The sequence below is a fragment of the Mustela nigripes genome, chromosome 6 (assembly GCF_022355385.1).
Source record: "Mustela nigripes isolate SB6536 chromosome 6, MUSNIG.SB6536, whole genome shotgun sequence".
Taxonomy (NCBI): domain Eukaryota; kingdom Metazoa; phylum Chordata; class Mammalia; order Carnivora; family Mustelidae; genus Mustela; species Mustela nigripes.
The window spans coordinates 100,822,692-100,840,821 of NC_081562.1; the positions used below are offsets into that span (position 1 = coordinate 100,822,692).

At 40.7% G+C, this 18,130-nt stretch overlaps 1 protein-coding gene and 1 pseudogene across 2 annotated transcripts in view; one reads left to right on the top strand and one right to left on the bottom strand.

Moving 5' to 3' along the window:
- The window catches only part of VAMP1 (vesicle associated membrane protein 1), a 75,781-nt gene that overhangs the window by 46,890 nt on the left and 10,761 nt on the right, over window positions 1-18,130 (top strand). The gene's annotated exons all lie outside the window — the stretch shown is intronic.
- LOC132020185 (calcyclin-binding protein-like) lies at window positions 13,759-15,152 on the bottom strand (annotated as a pseudogene).

The following is an 18,130-nucleotide window of genomic DNA, read 5'->3' on the forward strand; positions in this document are numbered from 1 at the left end:
GGAATATTTCCATCACTCTGGGAGGTTCCTGTGTCCCCATTTCCAACGGGTGTCTCCCCCACTCCACCAAATACAACGGTCGTTCTAATTTTTATCATCACAGATTAGTTCTACCTGTTCTAGAATGTGTTATAAATGGAATCATTGTTTTTGTCTAGCTTCTTTTGCCCAACTTAATGTTTTTTTTTAATTAAAAAAATTTTTAAAGATTTTATTTATTTGACAGAGAGAGATAACAAGAAAGCAGAGAGGCAGGTAGAGAGAGAGAGAGAGAGAAGAGGAAACAAGCTCCCCACTGAGCAGAGAACCCGATGTGGGGCTCAATCTCAGGACCCTGAGATCATGACCTGAGCTGAAGGCAGAGGCTTTAACCCATTGAGCCTCCCAGGTGCCCCTGCCCAACATAATGTTTCTGAGACTTATCTGTGTTGCTGCCTGTATCCGTAGTTTCCTTTTACTGTTGAGTGTATTCCATCATGTGAATATATGACAATTTGCTTATCCACTCACTTCTTGGTGAAAATATGGGTTGTTTCCAGTGTCGAAACTGCTGTGAACATTCTAATACAAGTGTTTTGAATATATGGTATTTTTCTTTTTCTTTTTTTTTTTTAAAGATTTATTTATTTGTTTGACAGAGATCACAAGTAGGTGGAGAGACAGGCAGAGAGGAGGAAGCAGATTCCCTGCTGAGCAGAGAGCCCAATGTGGGGCTCTGATTCTAGGACCCTGGGACCATGACCTGAGCTGAAGGAAGAGGCTTTAACCCACTGAGCCACCCAGGCGCCCAGATATATGGTATTTTTCTTAAACATATATTTAGGAGGGCCCTGCATTGGGCTCCCAGCTCAGCAGAGAGCCCGCTTCTCCCTCTCCCATTTCCCCTGCTTGTGTTCCCTCTCTCTGTGTCAAGTAAATAAATAAAATCTTAACAAAAAAAAGAAACTCCAAAGAGTTTTCCAAAGTAGCTTCAATATTTCAGACTTGTACTAGCAATTCAGGAGCATTCCAGTTCTACCTATGTACTATGATCTGTGGTTGTCAGCTTTTAAAATTTTAGCCAAGCTCTTTCATTAGCTTTGCATTTTATTAATGCAGCAGTGACACAAATTCTCCTTTACCTTTTAAAAATGTTATGGCTTTAAGTTATGACTTATTTTGATTGTGGAATAAATATGTGAATGAGAAAACCCACAGAAAGCATTAAAAAAAACCTCCACAATGCTACACACTGGTAAGTGTATAATGGTATCTCATAATACCTTTGGATTATTTAGAAATGTTTCACTCAACTTTCAATTATTGGGGGGATTTTTAAATATTACTTCTAATTTAATTCTGTTAAGTCAGAGAACATAATCTTTTATTTTTATTTCTTTTAAAGATTTATTTATTTACTTTAGAGAGAGAGAGTGCGGAGACTGGGCAGGAAGTGCAGAGGGAGAGGGAGAGAGAAAATCTCAAGCAGACACCCTGCTCCCACAACCCATGAGATCATGACCTGAGCTGAAATCATGAGTTATACTCATTTATTTATTTATTTATTTATTTATTTATTTATTTATTTATTTATTTATTTGACACAGAGAGATCACAGTGGACAGAGAGGCAGGCAGAGAGAGAGAGGGAAGCAGGCACCCTGCTGAGCAGAGAGCCCTATGTGGGACTCGATCCCAGGACCCTGAGATCATGACCTGAGCCGAAGGCAGTGGCTTAACCCACTGAGCCACCCAGGTGCCCCACGAGTTATACTCTTAACTGGCCGAGCCACCCAGGTGACTTGAAACATAATCTTTTAAATTCAGTCCTTTCAAATGGGTGAGATTTGCTTAAAGACCAGCCTATGATATATTTTAGTGAAGGTTCTATGTGCACTTGAAAAGAATGCATATTTTGCTGTTGTTGGGTGGAGTGTGCTATGAATTTATGTTAGGTTAGATCCGTTGCTACCGTTCAAGTCTTCCACATCTTTCCTGATTTTCTTTTTCTTTCTTTCTTTCTTTTTTTTTTTTTCGTCTATGTGATCTATCAGTTACTGAGAGAGGAATTTCTATTATTTTTTTATTTTTTAAGGATTTTATTTATTTATTTATTTGACGGAGAGAGAGCGAGCGAGCGAGCGCAGGAACAGGGGGTGGAACAGAGGGAGAGAGAGAAGCAGGCTCCCCACTGAGCAGGGAGCCTGATGTGGGGCTGGATCCCAGGACCCTGGGATCATTACCTGAGCCAAAGGCAGACGCTTAATGACTGAGTCACCCAGATGCCCCAAGAGAAGAATTTTAAAATCTTCAACTATTATTGTCTATTTCTTCCTGTAATATTTTTGTTTCATTTATTTTAAAGTTCTGTTTTAAGATTATTATACACTTATTTTTATTAATTCTTAATTGTTCATAAGTAATTCTTTTTAGTGAATTGACTTTTTTATCATTATAAAATGAGCTTTAAAAAAATCTCTGTAATACTTATATTGAAACTAGCTGGAGCATCTGGGTGTCTCAGTCGGTTAAGCATCTGCCATCAGCTTAGGTCATAATCCCAGGGTCCTGGTATCAAACCCATATCAGGCTTCCTGCTCAGTGGGAAGTCTGATTCTCTTCTCCTTCTGCTTGCTGCTCCCCCTGCTTGTGTGCCCTTTCTCTGTCAAATAAATACATAAAAATGTTAAAAAAACAACAACAACTAGCTGTCTTACATTTATTTTGTACATGGTATATATATACTTTCCATCCTTTATTGTTAACCCATCTGCCTCTATTTTGAGTGTGTCTCTTATAAAAAGCATACAATTGGGCCTTGGTTTTTAAGAATCCAGTCTGATAATCTTTTACATAGAGTGTTTAATCCATTTACATTTAATGATTTGTCAATATGGTTGGGTTTAAGTTCACCATCTTATTTGATTTTTGTATGCGCCCTCTGCAGTACTGCCCTTAGACAGAAGAAAGACTGTCCAGGTTCCCACACCTCAGGGGCTCTTGTGCTTTGGAGTTGTAAGTCTCCCTCCAGTGCCTTGGACCAGTGAGCCTGGCAGGGTGCCTCAGGACCAGACCTGGTCCTGTATGAATGGATCCCTGCCACCAGAATGGTGCTGATACACTGGTTCGGGGTGTCTCTCAAGTTGGACACCTCAGAGCCCTGGGATATTAACGTGGCCATTGCCAACCCTTGGGCTTGAGTCATATGTGTGGGTCTGTGGGTGGGCTCTCCTCTGTTCATGTTACTACCATGGTGTTGCCTCTATTCTGTAGTGCTCAAAAGGGGAGAGGATGAGCAGACATCCTACCCTATATCATCCCCCCACACTCCAAAGGCAGTCACCCCAACCCCTTTGCAGGTTCTGAACTCCGAGTCCTCCCTTGGCTGCAGCTGATGTAGAAATGTGTGCTTTTGGCTCAGTCTTTTTTTTTTTTTTAACCAGTTTTGAGATATAATTCAGTTATATCTGAATCATACAGTCATACAGTTCACCTATTTGATGTGTACAAGACGATAGTGTTTAGAGTATTCACAGAATTATGCAGCCATCCCTACAATTTTAGAGCACTTTCATCATCCCCAAAAGAAACCATGTGGCCATTAGCAGTCACTCCCTATTTCCCTCATTAAGGCAGCCCTAGGCCACCATTAACCTACTTTCTGTTTCTATGGGTTTGCCTATTGTGCACATTTCCTATATGTGGAATCATATGATATGTGCTCTTTTATGATTGGCTTCTTTCACTTAATGTAATGCTTCTGAGGTTTATCTATGTTGTACCATATATTTGTACTTCATTCCTTTTCTTTGCCAAATAATATCCCATTACTATACCATGTAAAATTTTTTTTTAAAGATTTATTTATTTATTTCAGAGAGAGAGAGCAGAAATGGGAGGGGCAGAAGGAAAGAGAAAATCCCAAGTAGACTCCACACTGAGCATGGACCTCACATGGGGGTCAGTCTCACGACCTTGAGATTGGGACCTGAGGCCAAAGCAAGAGTTGGACACTTAACTGACTGAGCCACCCAGTGCCCCTCTTGTCATTCCTGAAGAATATGCACCCATCACCACAGTCAGTTTTAGAATATTTTCATTATTTCCCCAAAAAGAATGTCCACACTCCTGAGCCATCAGCACTCATTTTCCCTCAAACCCTTCCGGCCCTGAACAATAGCCAATCTACTTCCTATTTCTATGGATTTACTTATTCCCAACATTTCATATAGATGAAATCTTACAATATATAGTCCTCTGTGATTGATTTCTTTGACTTAGCATCATGTTTTCTTGCTTTACCCATGTTGTACTTCCTTTCTGTCACTGAGTAATACTTCATTGCATAGATATACCACATTTTATTGAGCTATTTCTCAGTTGATGGACATTTACATTGTTTCATCTTTTGAGCTGTTATGCGTAATGGTGTCATCAACATTTGTGTACAATTGTACAACTGTTTTGTGTGTGGATGTGTCTTTATTTTTTTCAGGTGTATACGTAGGACCAGGATTGTTGGGTCATGTGGTAATTTTTTTTTAAAGATTTTATTTATTTATTTGACAGACAGAGATTACAAGTAGGCAAGAAAGGCAGGCAGAGAGAGAGAGACAAGGAAGCAGGCTCTCTGCTGAGCAGAGAGCCTGATGTGGGGCTCAATCCCAGGACCCTGGGATCATGACCTGAGCTGAAAGCAGAGGCTTTAACCCACTGAGCCACCCAGGTGCCCCGGTCATGTGGTAATTTTATGTTTAACCTCTTTAAGAGCTTCTAGACTATTTTCCAAAGTGACTGCAACATTTGACATTGTCACTAGCAGCGTATGAAGTTTCTAGTTTCTCGACATTGTTACCAACATTAGTTACTATCTGTCTTTTTAAAATTGTAATCATCTTAGTCAGTGGTATCTCATTGTGGTTTTTACATGCATTTCTCTAAGCTCTAATGATGTTGAACACCTTTCCATGGCTTGTTAGCCATTTATACATCTTCTTTGGAGAAGTATCTATTCAAGTCCTTTACCCGTTAAAAAAAAATTTTTTTTTTAAAGTAATCTCTACATTCCAACATGGGCCTCAAACTCACAAGCCTGAGAGTCACATGCTCCACCAACTGAGCCAGTCAGGCACCCCAGTTCTTTACCTATTTTTGAATTGGGTTGTTTGTCCTTTTTAATACTTGTGTCATAGGAATTCTTTATATATTTTAGGTACAAGTGCCTCATCAGATGTATGACTTTCAAATACATTCTCCCATTCTGTGGGTTGTCTTTTCACTTTCTTGATGGTATCCTTTGAAGTACAAAAATTTTAATTTTGATGAAGTCCAATTTATGCTTTTTTCCTTTGTTGCTTGTGCTTTTATTGTCATATTAAAAAAAAACCAAAACCATTGCCTAATTGGGGTAAAACAGATTATACCCATATTCCTTCTAAGAGTTTTATAGCTTTATCTTTTGCATTTAGGTATTAGGTATTTTATCCACTTTCAGTTATACTTTTTAAAAGATTTTATTTATTTATTTGAGAGGGAGAGAGAGAGCCAGCGGAGGGGCAGAGGGAGTGGAAGAGAATCCTCAAGCAGACTCCCCACTGAGTGCAGAGCCTGATGCAGGGATCAATCCCAGGACCCTGAGATCATTACTGGAACCAAAATCAAGAGTCAGACAGTTAACCGATTAACCACCCAGGCACCCCAATGCTGGGTTAATCTTAAACCATGCCTGATGAGGAATGAACATTCTTGTGATTGGCTCCTTGGAGTATTGCTCCATAGTTCAGGAGTCAGTTAAGGATTTGAAGGAGTTCGCTGATTTGGGGGCTCTCCTCTTGTTCCTTCTTTTCTGAGAATACCCTTCAGTTTCCAGCTGAGCTGACAATACCAAACTTGGACTCATTAGCAAGAGTGCCAATTTCTTCTTTGGCTCTATCCACCCTCCCCCATGTACATCATGAAAACCTGTAAAAGCCAGGTAATATGACTCTCAATCAGTATGTTTTTCTTTTCTTTTTTTTTTTTTTTAATATTTTATTTATTTATTTGACAGAGAGAAATCACAAGTAGATGGAGAGGCAGGCAGAGAGAGAAAGGGAAGCAGGCTCCCTGCAGAGCAGAGAGCCCCATGCGGGGCTCAATCCCAGGACCCTGAGATCATGACCTGAGCCGAAGGCAGCGGCTTAACCCACTGAGCCACCCAGGCGCCCCTTTTCTTTTTTTTTAAAGCACTAAATCTCTTCCATTTTCTACCCTTTAGGTAATTCCCCAATGTCTTCAAATAATTGCTTTTTTAATATTTTATTGAGAGTTTATAAATATATACAGTAGTCCGCCTCCCTTATCTGTGGGGGATACCTATATATACCTATATATACTATGTGTTTTCCTATACATACAGACCTATGATAAAGTTTAATTCATAAATTAAGCACAGAGGTTAATAACAACTGATAATAAAATAACAGAACAATGATAACAACATGCTATAAGTTATGTGATGTGGCCTCACATGTACACACACACACACACACACACAACACATCTTTTTGTACTCTTCTCACACTTCTTGCGATACTGTGAGATAACAAAATGCCTCTGTGATGAGATAACACAAAGTCAATGAGGTAGGCACTGTGATATGGTGTTAGGCTACCTTCTGAGGCTGCATGAGAGGAAGGATCATCTATTTCCAGCCTGTGGTTGGCCAGCGTTAACTGAAACCACAGCAAATGAGACCACGGATAAGAGGGGACTACTGTATTCAATACAAGCTGCCCTGCCTTTATCAGAACAGTCTGATCTATATATAACCTCATGGTCAGACGTCAGCTGGTCTGCTTACAAGAATGTGGAAGGATCAGCTGTTTTCAGGACTGGAAAGTCCAAAATTCTGGCCGAGCCTCAATCTTCAAGGGAAATCTGCTCACTGGCTCCTCTTTCTAACACTCAGATTCATTACCCTGGATTCAACATGAAGTGCTAGGCTAGCAGGAGGACTGTCTGAGACATGGTTCCTGTCTTCAAGTTTACATCTAGTGAAAAAACAAACATGGGTGTGGTGTTTCACTGTTTACAGAGCACACGTTCTGTCACGTTTGATTATCACTGCAACTCCCATGTCCCGACTTTATAGAGATGGAAACTCTTTGACCACAACCTCCTGTTCTTGCTCAACCACACCCACTGCACCTGGTCTTCCCTCCGGCTGCCAGTCCCCTGCCTCTCCACTTGATTTTCAGCCATTAGCTCCTTCCATTTTCACTTCCCTGTCCCTCTTAGATCTGACAGCCCACCACTACTTTTCATCATTCTCTTGTTGCTATTATAAAATCCTTTGTGTCCCTGACCTTTAATCACACCTTTGTGGAAGCAGCCTGATCCTGAATGGATGAACAATTTCCTTCTCTGTGCATACAACTGGGTGTCTGAGTACACTGGGTGGTCTCACAGGTCTGCATGGCTTCAAGTTTATGGTCACCAGGAGAGCCTTTAACATTACCTGGTGATCCTGCCCCATCCCTCTGGTGAATATGTTCTTTCCCTCTGTGTGATGATTGCTCATACTTCCTCCATTCAAACTTCCAAGTCCTATCTCATCCTCTTGCTTTCAACAGCTGACTTGGCATCCATCTTTACCGAGAACCAAACACCACCAAATTTACAAATACACCTGCATTTACACATGTCCTCACTCCCTGTCCTCCTTTATAATGGACAAAGGTCCCTTCTCCTATCAATTCCCCCACATGCACCCAGAACCCCACTTTTTAAAAAAAATATTTTATTTATTTATTTGACAGAGAAAGAGATCACAAGTAGGCAGAGAGGCAGGCAGAGAGAGAGAGAAAGGGAAGCAGGCTCCCCGCTGAGCAGAGAGCCCAATGCGGGGCTTGATCCCAGAACCCTGGGATCATGACCTGAGCCGAAGGCAGAGGCTTTAACCCACTGAGCCACCCAGGTGCCCCAGAACCCCACTTCTTGCAGCCTGCTTAGTAATCTCATATTGATGATTCTCTGCCTTTTGAGGTTTCAATCTCTTCTCTACTGGCTCCTTTCCCAAAACTTTTAAATATGCTTGAGCTTCTCCTCATCTTAAAAATAAAACAAAAAACAAAACCCAAAAACTCTTCCACTCAATTTTGTTCAATAGTAGTTCTTCTCAACCTCATCCGTAGATTTGACACAATCCCGACCAAAATCCCAGCAGATTGTTTTGTGTATATTGACAAACAATAGAAAGTTAAAAAAGATCCAAGGTGTGCCTGTCTGGCTCAATCGGAAGAGCTTGAGGTTCTTGATCTCAGGGTTGTGAGTTTGAGCCTTACATTGGGTGTAGAAATTACTTAAAAAAAAAAAAAGAAGGAGCTTCTGCGTGGCTCAGTTGGTTAAGCGTCTGCCTTTAGCTCAGGTCATGATCCTGGAATCCTGGGATCAAGCCCCATGTTGGGCTCTCAGCTTAGCTGGGAGTCTGCTTCTCTCTTTTCCTCTCTTTCTGTGATCTCTCTCGCTTTCTCGCTCTCATATAAATAAATAAAATCTTAAAAAAGAGAGAGAGAAAGACTCAGAGTAGCTAATTCAGTATTGAAGGAGAAGAATAAAGTCAGAAGAAGACTGACACTACCTGCTTCGTCTTACTATAAAGCTTTTGTAATTAAGATAGTATAAGATGGTGGGGAGCCTGGGTGGCTCAGTGGGTTAAAGCCTCTGCTTTCGGCTCAGGTCATGATCTCAGGGTCCTGGGATTGAGCGCCACAACGGGTTCTCTGCTCAGCAGGAAGCCCACTTCCCCACCCCCCTCTCTGCCTACCTCTCTGCCTACTTGTGATCTCTGTCAAATAAATAAATAAAATCTTAAAAAAATAGTATAGGATGGGCAAAAAGAATAAACGAATAGATAAATGGAACCAAATAGAAAGCCTAGAAATAGATACAGAGAAATATAATCAACTGATTTTTGGCAAGGGACTAAAGGCAATCAATGGAGAAAAGATAGTTTTTTTCAACAAATGGTGCTAGAACAACTGGACATACAAAAAAAGAGACTAGAATAGGGATGCCTGGGTGGCTCAGTTGGCTGCGCATCTTTGGTTTGTTTTGGGTTTGGTTTCGGTTGTGATCCCAAGGTCCTGGGATCAAGTCCCGCATCAGGCTACCAGTATGGAGCCTCCTTCTCTCCCTGCCTCTGCTTGCTGCTCCCCCTGATTGTGCTCTCTTTCTCTGACAAATAAATAAAAATATTACAAAGAAAGAGAGACTAGAATAGACCTTATACGTTTCACAAAAATTAACTCAAAATGGGTAATAGACCTAAATGTAAAATGCAAAACTATAAAAATACTAGAAGATAGTATGGGAAAAATCTAGGAGACCATGAACTTAGCAATGACTTTTTAAATACAACAGCGAAAGTAGTGTTTGTGAAAGAAAAAAAAATTGACAAATGAGATTCCCATTAAATTGAAAAATTTCTGCTCTGTGAAAGACACCGTTAAAAGAATGAGGACAAGCCGCAACTGAAAAAAATATTGGCAAGACACAAATCTAATAAAGAATGCATGTTAAAAACTTACAAAGAACTGTTGAAGCTCAACAATATGAAAATAGGCAATTTAATTTAAAAAATGGGCCATCCAATGGGCAAAAAGATCTGAACAGACACCTCCCAAAGATGTACAGCTGGCAAATAAGCATATGAAAAAGAAAAGATGCTAAACCTCATATGTTATTAAAGAATTGCAAATGAAAGCAACAAGAATGGCTAAAATCCCAAACACCAATCTCCCATGAGTATACAGAACAGCAGGAACTCTCCCTCATTTCTGTTGGAAATACAAAATGGCAGAACCAACCTGGAAGACAGTTTGGCAATTTCTTACAAAGCTACACGTAGTCTTATCACATGATCTGGCAATTTTGTACTTCAGTATTTGCCCAAAAGAGTTGAAAACTTCTGTCTACACAAAAACCTGCCCACATATGTTTCAGTAGCTTTATTCATAATTGCCAAAACTTAGAAGTAACCAAGATATTCTTATATGGTTGAATGGTTAAAAAATAGTGGTACATCTAGATCATGAAATATTATTCTGCAAAAAAAGTAATGAGCCATTGAGCCACAAGAAACAAAATCGAAAACCAGGGAATAACCTGAATGCATATTGCTAAGAGAAAGAAGCCAGTCTGAGAAGGCTATATATTGTGTGATTCCAACTATGACATTCTAGAAAAAGCAAAACTATAGAGACAATAAAAAGAATCAGAGGTTGCCAGGGGCTTGTGGAGCAGGAGGAATAAAGATGTGAATCATAGGGGATTTTTAGGGTAGTGAAACTACTTGGTACCATATGATACCATAATAATGGATACATGATATTATACATTTGTCAAGCCCACAGGACAGAGTGAACTCTAATGTTAACTATGAACTTTAGTTAGTAACAATGTATTGGTTTGGTTCATAAGCTGTAACAAGTGTACCACACTAATGCAAGATGTTAGTAGTAGAGGAAGTGGTGTGTGGAGGGGAAGGAAGAGTATATGGACGCTCTGTATTTTCTGTGCAATTTATCTGGAAACCAAAGCTTTAAGAAATAAAGTTAAACAAAACAAAATAAACACTACCTTCCTTCAATTCCATATCCCCTTGTAGCTATTGTCATTTCTCTCTTCCCATGATGGCCATGCTTTTGAAAATGTTTGTCTAAGTACTACAGAAAATGATAATTTACATTGATCGAATGCTTATTATGAGCTGAAATGTAGAGTGTTGTATTTACCTCTCACAACAGTCCTATTGCATTGGTACGATTTTTATAGATTTGGACCCTGAGGTGTGAAATGTTTGAGCCACTTGAGCAACTTCACATTATTAGTAAGTGTTGCAACCAGGTTTGAGGACAGGCTGTTGGACCTTATGGGTAATGCTCTTAAATCACTCTACTCATGGGCTCCATTTTCTCTCCAGGGGCTCAGCATCAGACAACTCCACACACCACATTATTCTGTAGTCTGTGTAAATGGTGCCTCCTAGGGCACATTTGAAAGGAGCTGTCCAGGGTTGTGCCATGTGGCAGCCCTGCTTACCTCCCACCCATCCTTCATCTCACTTCATCCCCATCTCTTCATTGGATCGACTCTCACTAAGTTCCATGACTACATTTTAACAAATCCAACAGATACTCTTCCATCTTCTTATTTAACTCCTGAGCAGCTTTTGACATGGTTGAATGCCCCTTTCTTCTTGAAACATTTTTCCTCACCAAACATCATGTTTCCTTGGTTTCTTTCTTCTTTGGGTGTTCTTTTTTTTTATTTTATTTTTATTTTTTTTTATTTTTTTTTTAAAGATTTTATTTATTTATTTGACAGAGAGAAATCACAAGTAGGCAGAGAGGCAGGCAGAGAGAGAGAGAGAGAGGAGGAAGCAGGCTCCCTGCTGAGCAGAGAGCCCGATGCGGGACTCGATCCCAGGACCCCGAGATCATGACCTGAGCCGAAGGCAGCGGCTTAACCACTGAGCCACCCAGGCGCCCTCTTCTTTGGGTGTTCTGATTCAATTTCCTTTGCCAGCTCTCCCTCCTCTCCCTGGCCATTGAATGTGGAAGTTCTGCAGGGTCTTGTCTTGGCTCTCTTCTTGTCTTGGTACTCTCATACACCTTGTAGGTGATCTATTCTTACTCTTTTCTTTAAGTTTTTATTTAAATTCCAGTTAGTTAACCTACAGTGTAATATTAGTTTCAGGTGTACAAATAGTGATACAACACTTCATACAACATCTGGTGCTCATCACTCCAACTGCCCTCCTTAATCCCTGTCACCTGCTTAACTCATCCCTCTACCCTCCTCCCCACTGATAACTAGCTGTTTGTTCTCTTTAGTTAAGAGTCTGTGGCTGAACATCTCCTTAAAAAAATATATATATATATGTGTATATATATATATATTTTTGTGGTGTTGGTTTTCTTCATTAGTTTTCTTCATTCCTATTCTTTGCCTGTTTTTCTGTCAAGATTGTCTTTATCTTACTGATCTTTTTCTTTTTTTTTTTTTTAAGATTTTATTTATTTATTTGAGAGAGAGCGTGAGCGAGGAGAAGGTCAGAGAGAGAAGCAGACTCCCCGTGGAGCTGGGAGCCCCATGCGGGACTCGATCCCGGGACTCCAGGATCATGACCTGAGCTGAAGGCAGTCGTCCAACCAACTGAGCCACCCAGGCGTCCCGATCTTTTTCTTTTAAACATTCTGGATGGTAATTCTTTGTCAGTTATATGAATTGTAAGTATCGTCATAGTCCTGTGTTTATGTTGTCTTTTAGTGGACAAAATTTTACATTTTAATATAACCAAATATATTAACAAATAGATAACAATGAAAAGAAATCCCCCGAAAACATAGAAAACAAACAAAAGAAATCAGCAAACAAGAGGGCATTCAACCATGTCAATAATCATGTTAGAAATGGATAGTCTAAGCATACTACTTAAAAGATAAAGTTTAAGAAGCAAGACCCAACTATACGCTATGTACCAGAAATTCACATTAAATATAGAATATTCAATAGGTTAAAAATAAAAGAGTAGAGAAAGATGTACCATAAAAACATGAATCAAGGGGCGCCTTGGGTGGCTCAGTGGGTTAAGCCGCTGCCTTTGGCTCAGGTCATGATCTTGGGGTCCTGGGATTGAGTCCCGCATCGGGCTCTCTGCTCAGTGGGGAGCCTGCTTCCTCCTCTCTTTCTGCCAGCCTCTCTGCCTACTTGTGATCTCTCTCTGTCAAATAAATAAATAAATAATCTTAAAAAAAACATAAATCAAAAGAAACATGGAATGTTTATATTAATTTCACATAAAGTAGACTTCAGAACAAGAACAGATCAGGGAAAAAGAGGGACACAATATACTGATTAAAGGGTAATTTCTTCAAGAAGACATAGTAATCTTGGGAGTCTGGGTGGCTCAGTGGGTTAAAGCCTCTGCCTTCAGCTCGGGTCATAGTCCCGGGATCCTGGAATCGAGTCCCACATTGCACTCTCCATTCAGCGGGGAGTCTGCTTCCTCCTCTCTCTCTGCTAACTTGTAATCTCTGTCAAATAAAATAAATAAAATCTTAAAAGAAAAAAGAAGATATAGTAATCTTAAACGTATATGCACCTAACAGTAGAGCTGCAAAATATATGAAGCAAAACTAAAAGATCTAAGGGAGAAATAAAAAGATTTACCATTGTAATTTCTTGGGTGATAAAAATGTCTTTTGGGGCGCCTGGGTGGCTCAGTGGTTTAAGCCGCTGCCTTCGGCTCAGGTCATGATCTCAGGGTCCTGGGATCGGGTCCCGCATCAGGCTCTCTGCTCGGCAGAGAGCCTGCTTCCCTCTCTCTCTCTCTGCCTGTCTCTCCATCTACTTGTGATTTCTCTCTGTCAAATAAATAAATAAAATCTTTAAAAAAAAATAAAAAAAAATGTCTTTTGTTATTTATTTACTTATTTATATAGAAATTCAGGTTTTTTTAAAAATAAAGATTTTATTTATTTATTCAACAGACAGAGATCACAAGCAGGCAGAGAAACAGGCAGAGAGAGAGAGAGGAGGAAGCAGACTCCCTGCCAAGCAGAGAGCCCAAAGCGGGGCTCGATCCCAGAACCCTGGGACCATGACCTGAGCCGAAGGCAGAGGCTTTAACCCACTGAGCCACCCAGGCACCCCTAGAAATTCAGGTTTTATTTTTACTTATTCTTACACTGGTGGGAGCCAATGTCAGGAACTTACAGGTGAACAATAAATTTTGTTAGCTGAATGAAAAGAAAGACAATGGGGCATTATCATTAGGCAAGACTTGCTTTTTCACCTTTCTGGAATGCGATGTTACCCTTTCTGGAACAAAATGCCGAGATTGCTAAAGAAACCATCTTTGGAGGAAGTGTTTAATAAGCATATTCTATTTAAATAAATCCTCCAGGAGGAAATGGGAGAATTCATTGCCTCTTCTTAGAAGAAGGCTGTGTTTGTAGTTATCTGTCAAATTCATCTGTGCAGTTCACCAACATCTCCCTATTGGGAACATCAGTATTTCCACACCACGATTCCCAAAATGACTTCTGATTTTATCTTAATTTTTTAAAAAAGATTTTTGTTATTTATTTGTCAGAGAGAGAGAGAGAGAGCACAAGCAGGGGGAGTGTCAGGCAGAGGGAGAGGCAGACTCCTGGCTGGGCAGGGAGTCCGATGTGGGACTTGATTCTGGGACCCTGGGATCATGACCTGAGTCAAAGGTAGACACTTAACCAACTAAACCACCCAGACGTCCCACCAAAATGACTTTAAAATCCCAAAATTCTGTGGGGCACCTTGGTTGCTCAGTGGATTAAGCCTCTGCCTTCGGCTCAGGTCATGATCTCAAGGTCCTGGGATGGAGCCCCACATCAGGCTCCCTGCTCGGCCCAGAACCAGCTTCCCCCTCTCTCTCTGCCTACTTGTGATGTCTCTATCAAATAAATAAATAGAATCTTTTAAAAAATAAAAAATAAAACCCCAAAATTCTTTGTCTCCTTTGGCTTCTCTCTTGATTCCACCTAAGCTTTATTAATAGTTCAATTTCATCATCTCCATCTTCATAATTTTCTTTAGAGCATCCACCAGTCCCTCAGTAGGATATATTTCCTACTGATGAGTGCTGTGGGAGGGCTTTTCTTTCTGCATTCTTTTTTCAACTTGAGTCAGGTAGTCCTACCGCGTGTTTTCTGCTTTCTTTCTACATAAGAACTGTATCTGTCTTGAATTTTTTTGAACTGCCTTCCACGGAGATGGAAGAGATTGTTCATGACCATGGAGTGACTCTTCCCATTCATATTCTTTACCAAAAGATCAAATGAGGTCTCTGTGAAATGCACATGTGTGTTCTCAGTGGGGACTTGACAAACTCAACTTAAGGTGAGGTAGATCTTCACAAATTTATCTGCCGATCCCATCCGCAATCACTGATTTTCACTGTACATCCCATTGTCAAGGGAGCAACCATGGCAGCTGGCTTTTCATTGTCAAGAGGTTCTGCTGCTCTCTGCGATTTCAGTAGCATCTTGGTCTAGATTTCTGTCTCCATCTTGGACTTTCAAAGGTAAGGGCATCGTGTACTCTTTTTCTAGTGGCCTATTCCAGCAGCACCTTCACCTCCCCTGGGTCTTTCTGGAGACCCAAGCTGCAGCCTTGGTCAGCTGGGCCCGCAAGGCAAGGCCCGGAGCTGCAGCCACACAGGGGAGAGAACAGGAAACAACGCAGGGAAGCTGCTTGCTCAGAGGCAGAGCCCGAGCCCGCCCCAGCAGGAGTCCCAGCCCAGCGCCTGTGCTTCCTGTGCGCACAGCCAACCCTGAGGCAGCTGTGACCGGCTTCCGCACGTGGCGCCTCTCAAGTGTGTTTTGTCTTCACGTGGTGACTCTTGGTGGGCTCTTGGATAGCTTCAGGGTCAGAACTGGTCACCAGGAAGGTTAAGCCGTAATTAGAAGTTTGGAACTTCTAGCTCTATCCACCCACCCTCCAGGAAGGGGAGCGAGGCTAGAGACTGAATTAATAATAGTTCTGTTTAGAATAAGGCTGCCATAAAAATCCCTAAACTAAGGGGTTCAGAGAGCTTGCAGGTTGTGAACGCATTCATGAGCTGGGACCATGGGACAGAGACTTGTGCTCTGGACTCTTCCAGACCTTTCCCCACGTCCCTCTTTGGTAGCTTGTTTGTATCCTTTATAATACTCTTTGTAATAAACCTGTCACTAGTTAGTAAAGGAGTTCCCTGAATTCTGTTAAACCGTTCTAGCAAATTATTGTAGGTGAAGACGGGGGTCTTGGGAACCCCTGATTTGTAGGCAACTTGGACAGAAGTGTAGGTAAACCACAAGCTCTGGGTTGTTAGTGTCAAAATTGAGCTAAATTGGAGGACACTAAGTTGGTATCTGCAGAGAACTGGAGAATCTGCTGTGGAAAATGCATCCATTTGGTGTCACAAGTGTTGTGAGTAGAAACAGATCCTGTAAGTTGGTGTCAGAGGAGTGGGATTTGCTCAAACAGCCATGGCTCACAGAAGCATTGGGTTGGGATGAGAAATAAGGAAGGGGAGGAGATAAGGGATCTTTGACCCCTGCACGGCCACCTAGTCAGTCCCTCATGGTCTGAAACAGCAGCTGTGCTGTTAGAAGAGGATTATCTCTTCATGGGCTCAGCTGTGTGCTGTTCTCTAGCACTGATGCAAGAGTTGAACACTGGTTAAAAGTCCCTGTGTTTAGTTTTTTACAGATTCATAGCCTGGCTATGGGTGGTCAAAGGAAAACAGGACTATTAAGGGGATGCCTGGATAGGGTGCGACCATGCAGAAATTACTCTGGGAATTTAAGGGGCACATGAAAGCAGGGCAATTCAGTGCCCACCAGAAGAACTCCCAGATTTAGAAGGTGATTGGCAACACGAAGTCAACATTTTGGGGCACTCCCTTGAGGTGAGTGGACACTTGGCTGCTGCAGCTATAAGTAGGGGCTGAATCTAGACATTTTCCTCTTGCACTGTCTGCGGCACAAAATGCCACAAGAGAGAGACTGTAGATGGCTCTGGGAAAGGTGCTGGGAGGAGGGGGAAGGGAAGACCATGTACACAGCTTGTGTACACACAGCTGGACCAATGCTGGTAGCCCCAGGGAACTGTACATAGGTTCTAATAGGAATAGACCCTTATGCTGGACTGGGCCTTGTATACTTGATAGTGGACCCAAATGTTAAAAATATTGTGATATAGTGATGTTGGTAAAATTCAACTACTTCATGCAAATGATCAAATGTATTGGGGGATTAAATTAAAGTGTCCTCAGGATATAATACCTATGGAAAATGATTGGCCCGAGGAAGACCTGGATCTAGCAGACCATTAGCTGATTTCTATGCTAAATAGTAATGTATAAACTTACTATAAGGTACAAATTGCAGTAAATTAAGGGGGAAAGTGAGTAATCAAATTAGTACAAGAATATAAAATGTATGTAATGGCTCTCCAGAACATGCTAGTTGTTTCTTTTCTTCTATCCCTATTCCATACTGGCTTGTCCTAATGTTAGGTATATTGTATTGGTACTAGTGCTGTGTCTGTTCTGTAAATGCCAAATGTCAGGCCAAATGAAAATGCTCTGACAGGTATGATCATTTTGCTCTAAGGAATCTGTGATTAGAACATCTTTTCAATATACCAGATGTCCTGGCCAATGTAATAAGGCAAGAAAATAAAAGTTTTACAGATTAGAAAGGAAGGCATAAACTGTTTTTGTTTGAAAATGACATAATTATCTGTGTAAAAATCCCAAAGGATCTACAAAAATGTTCCTAGAACTATTATGTAAGTTTAGCAAGTTTGTCGGATACAGGGCCAATATACAAAAGTCAAACATATTTCCATATCTCAGCAGTGGACAATTAGAATTTGAAATTTAAAAATATGATTTATAATAGTCCCCCACCTCCCACCCCCCACTTAAGTATTTAAGTATACATATCACAAAGTATGGCCAGGATCTGTATACTAAAAACTATGAAACAGTAATAAAAAAAATCAACAATGATGTAAATAAATGGAGAGATATACTGTGTTCCTGGGTTGGGAAATTCAATATTGCATGGATGTCAGCTCTCCCCAGTTCGATTTAAAGAGTTAGTGTATCTTCAATCAAAATCACAGCAGGCCTTTTTAATATTTTTCTGATAGAAATTGGCAAGTGGATTCTAAAATTTATACAGGAAAGAAAAGGAACTGAAAGGAACTAAAAAAGGAACACCAGTTGGAGAAACTACCCTATTGAATTTCAAGACTTATTAGGAAACTACAGTCATCAAGATAGTGTGGTATTAGCAAAAGGGTAGACCCATAGGCCTGCAGTGCCAAGAGAGCCCAGAAATAAACCCACACAAGTATTATCAACTGAGTTTTGAAAAGATGCAAAGAAAATTTAATGTAGAAAGAACAGTCTTTTTCAACCACAAAAAAACAAACTTCAACATATACCTCATACTTAAACAAAGAGTAACAGCTCATAAGCTTAAACTGAAAGAATGAAGTGACAAAATATTTAGAAGAAAACACAGGAGAGGGGCACCTGGGTGGCCCAGCTGGTTGGGCACCTGGGGATCAAACCC